Source organism: Camelus dromedarius, chromosome 3 (genome assembly GCF_036321535.1).
Source record: "Camelus dromedarius isolate mCamDro1 chromosome 3, mCamDro1.pat, whole genome shotgun sequence".
In the NCBI taxonomy this organism is placed as follows: Eukaryota; Metazoa; Chordata; class Mammalia; order Artiodactyla; family Camelidae; genus Camelus; species Camelus dromedarius.
The window spans coordinates 26,392,650-26,397,423 of record NC_087438.1 but is presented as its reverse complement, the minus strand read 5'-3'; the positions used below and the strand labels follow the sequence as shown (position 1 = coordinate 26,397,423).

The 4,774-nt window shown below is 43.5% G+C and overlaps 1 non-coding gene across 1 annotated transcript; it reads right to left on the bottom strand.

Annotated features, from left to right (window-relative positions):
- Positions 1–1,064: 1,064 nt before the first annotated feature.
- On the bottom strand, positions 1,065–1,138 carry TRNAS-ACU (transfer RNA serine (anticodon ACU)). The gene has a single exon. It is a non-coding gene; the product is annotated as a tRNA-Ser (tRNA).
- Between the last annotated feature and the right edge of the window lie 3,636 nt (positions 1,139–4,774).

Below are 4,774 nucleotides of genomic sequence, written 5' to 3'. Positions count from 1 at the left end.
GGAATCTCAGGTTTTCCCCTGGGAATCCTGATGGCAAAACATCACAGTTGGAAGGTCAGATTCAGAGCTTCCATAGTCCTATTTCCAAATGTTTCATTACAGATACAGCTCCAAACCTTATGCTGAATGAACAGGACTGTTAACCCATGTAGCTTCTTCAAATCTCCTACCTGAAGATGATTTGAAACATAAATCGATGCTGTCAAAACTGGAAGATGGGGAGAGCACTGAAAAATCTGAGAGAGACTGATCAATCTCATGCAATGTTTCCAACAAGCTGAGCCCTCCCCGCCAGCTGGGCCCCAAGTTACTCATGGTCGAGGCACCAGAGAAGGGTGGTGTCATCTGAGTTAAACAGAGAGGATCTACTTTTTGCCTCTGAACTCCTCTCGAGACAGTGGGTCACTTGAGTACAAGTCTCTGTGTAATTAATTCACTGTTGTATCTGCCACTATGCGAGGTGTATGGTGGTCAATTCATTTTCATTGCATAAATTCAGTATGCCTATTCAAAGTAAAATTTAATGGATGCTTCTATTGTTCCTTTGAACATTCCTTCTACCTCCCTTTGCTTGCTTGTACTTCTGAAATTTAACTGTAGAAAAATTATCAGTACCATCTCCCCAATGCACCCGCTATTAGCATTATTTAGTAAAAATAAATCAAATCTATCTTGAGCAATTTGCCTGCCCTCTATCATTAATCTTCTCAAGTGGGCAGATGAGTGGTCATTTGTAACTGGGCATAAAACACAGCGAATGTGGACTGCAAATTTGGTTAAGCTTGCTTTTTTAGGATAATAACTGAAAATGTTTATCAACTCAAAGATAATGCATCTAAAAATATCCAGTCATGTCTACATTAGGGAGTAAAGAAAAACTGTGGCTTATTATTTCCACCCTTTTTAGGCTTTTCTAATGAACTACACCAATCAAAATCATAATGGTCTACTCTTGAATATATAAAACAACACTGATTTCAAATTGTTTTTATTTTGTTTGTTTGGGGTTTTTTTGCTGGGCGGGAAGAGGCAATTAGTTTGATTTATTTATTTATTTTGTTTGATGGAGGTACTGAGGATTGAACCCAGGACCTCATGCATAGTAAGCATACGCTCCACCACTGAGCTATAACCTTCCCGCTCAAATTGTTTTTAGATAATTGCTTTTCAAAGCTCCATCAACCCTGAGGGTTGACATGAAAAACATCAGATGCTCTTCACCTTTCAGTTTCCCTGGTAGAATCCACATCTTTGAGTTTTTGGTAAACCAAAAACTGGAACCAACTAGCCAGGCTACTATTTCTTCTCCAAATAGTACATTATTTCCATAACTACCATATGTTTTAGAGAATCCAGTTATGTGCTACTTCTGTTATCCAGATGGGAAAACTGAAACAGGTGGACTATTACATAATACGCCAACAAGCTGGATTTAGAATTTGAAGATCAGCATCTCCTGTCTATGGCTTAAACCTCTGACTGTATCGTATCCCAAAAGCTCTTCCTTCCTCTTAATCTCATGGGACAGTAAGGGACCTTGGGGATGATCTGATCCTGTGGCTTTTCAAAAAATGCTTAGCAGCTGGTTCTTTCTACCCATTAAAACCCTATGCAAATGGCCATCACGTAAAGTCCATACTCTCGAGGGGTCTCTGGGTGAAGATCAAGTAGTGGGGTACAAGGAGCTCCTTGTCTTTTCGATTCTGAAAGGACTCAAAGACTGACTACAACTCCTCGAAGCGCACGTTGAATATCCATGGAACAGCTCATTTTTCAAAGACCCCAAAGGTAAAATGACTTAGCTAGAGTCTCGAGGCTACTGACAGAAACAAGCCTAAACCCCAGGGCTCCCAACTCTGAGTCCTCTGCCCACAGGGTAATAATAGTGCACTGAAAGCTTTTAGCAGGGGAAGATTCATTTTCTTAATCAGCAACCCCGTGATGGCTAAAAGCTAAGCATCAGAATCAAAAACAGTTAATGCGTGGAAAACAGAACCTTCCTGGATCAAGATAAAATCATAAATAGGAGATACTGTCATAGTTAGATCAGGAATTGGCAAACACTTTTCCGGAAAAGGCCAGATAGTAAATAGCTTACGCTTTGCCATATGGTCGGTCCCCGTTGCGAGTATTCAACTTTCATTGTAGTCAGAGACAATACGTAAATGAATGAGTGTGGCTGTGTTCAATAAAACTTTATCTATGGGCTCTGAAATGTGAATTTCATATAATTTCACATGTCACCAAATACTATTTCTTCTTTTGATTCTCTCCCCAAACATTTAAAAAATAATAACCATTACTAGCTCACAGGCTACAGAAAAACAGGCATGGGCTGAAGTCAGCCAACCTCAGTCTAGAAGAAAACTTTACTCCACAAAATGCTTAAGCAGGACTGAATAGAACCCACAGGCTCTTTAAGTGCTTTGCACGTAGGTCTCAGAAGAGCTCAGACAATGTTGTCATCCCCTGAGTGTTAGCATCTGGGCTGCCTTTTGCCTTTTATTGAAGTCCTGAGGGGCTAACAGAATCCCACTGGGGAAAAGCAATGTCTCCTTGCCTTTGGTTGGAAACCAGTGGGATCAGTGCCCTATTAAGGGGCATGGTGGGAGGTGGTGAACATAACAAAGGGTCTCTGACTCAACATGGAAGAAGAAAGGTGGTGAAGGCCTGGACCATGGTGGCAGATCCCACAGATGGTGAGACCACCTGAGCACAGCGTCAAAGACAGTGTTTCAGTCACCATAGAAGAGGCGTGATCCTAGTCGCTGAGATCACTTACTTGGCTCCTGTGTCAGAATCATTAATTCATTGGCTGGCATGCTTATAACCATCACAGTATTACCTAACATGGGAAAATAGGGAGTGCTGATGTGCTGTATTCCATCTTTTGGGAACTGGATGAGTTTCTCCCATGGAAACAATTTTAAGAATAATTAGTGGTGTCACCATTATATTAAACAACCATAATTCAGAGGATTTGGCCATAAAACAACTTGTGCAGTGGAGCTTAATTGGTGGATACCCTTGGATGAAAATTTGAGCAATCTCATGACTTTTCTGATAAGCTTTGAAAAATATAAATATTCTCAATTCATTATTTTCAATGTCCAATCCCATGTCAACTTCATTCTTGCTATAAAATCAAGATTTTTCCCCCTGCCTCTCACCCCTACTCCAAGCTAGTGCCTACTATACACAAGAAGCCTAAGATGGGGAAATGGCCTAAAGAAAATTTCCTCCCTCTTCCGGGGCCCAGCACATTTATTCCACCTTCCTCAGTTTGCTACATGTGCTTTCTGACACCTCTGAATTAGAAGTCATGGAAGGAGAGGAAGTCGGGCAGGTATGTTCTTACCTGACTGACATTATGGGGATATTTCAGCATGGCCACGCTTAGGCAGTGCTGCAGATAAATCTCCCATGGGCACTTTTCTGGGTTCTTTGGAGATGCTGCATTACTTTGGACATGCACCAGCAGAATGCATTTCTTTGCCAGCTGGTGCCTTATTCCTTCCTTAGCCCAAAGAAATCCATCTGTACCTCCAGCTTCCCTCTGCTGTGGTCTGGGTGGCCCTCCTTGCAGAGAGGATTTAAGGAGACCCCACACCAGTTACCTTTTGCTGCAACCCCCATTATCTGACCCAACAACTCTGAAAGTGCAAGTCAGTTCCACCGCACAGCCATCTCTGCTTCACTCCTCAGGTCAGAGCAACTAGCTAGTCCGTCTCTCAGCTTTTGGACTTTCCAGGCGATGTCAGACACGAGTCCAGCCTAAAGGGACACAACTCCAGTTGGTGTCCTAACAGCCCCTTTCTCAGTAGTTGAAGAGAATGGGGAACAACTCCTTTGGGGGATTCTTTTGGGTTGAACATACTCTCCCCAAAAACACTTTCCACAAATGTTCAAAAGTACTCCTCTCCTCAACCCTTTCATACCCCTGATACGGACGAAGGGTTCAAGGTTTCTTCAGTCACCTGCTCTGTGAACCCTGGCCTTACACCTCAGTGTGGAATGTTATTTTGATTGTCATTGAGTCTCAACAGGAAGCTTCCATTGGAATCTCCTTGCTCAGTCATTTATAAGGACAGGTTCCCAAGCACACCTTTGCTGTAATGTAACGAAACCATAGTGTTAGCAGCACCGCACTATGGAACCTGGTTGTAGTGACAGCCCTGTCCCCATGTGACAGTTTCCATGGCATCAAGGCCCTGCTCCTCCTGGTTTATTCCACTAAGATGGTCCGTGGAACAGTCACTGCCCCGAGCAGCCTGCATGCTTCATTTCTCAGAGTATTTGCTCATGATGTTCCCTCAGTGTGTGGTGCCCTCTTTCTTTCCCATCTCAAAATCATCCTGACATTTATTCTTCAAGACTTAGCTGATATGCCACCTCTGCTGTGAAGTTTTCCCTCAAAGTTCCCTCTGCATCTTCTACTTCCTCTCTTGTGTTCCCATCACCTTCACTTCTTAGCCCCAAGGTCACTTCTTTAGGAATGATTTCAGCCAACTGTATACACGGCTGCCTCTCCCACAAGACAGAGAGTTCTGCAGCTGGCAGAGATCTCGCCTCACTTCTCTTCATATGCCCCTTGTCTCAGTACCGGGCCGAGGACCTGCTTATTAAGGCAGAAAGAGGAGGGAGGCAATGATCCCGGGCGCCCTCAGAAATGGCAGGAACCACAGCTTTCAAGCCGTGAGGGCCTACCCTGAGCCATCTTGTCAGGCGGCCACTCCCATAGCACACGACACGCCCACAGTGCGTTAGATAATTC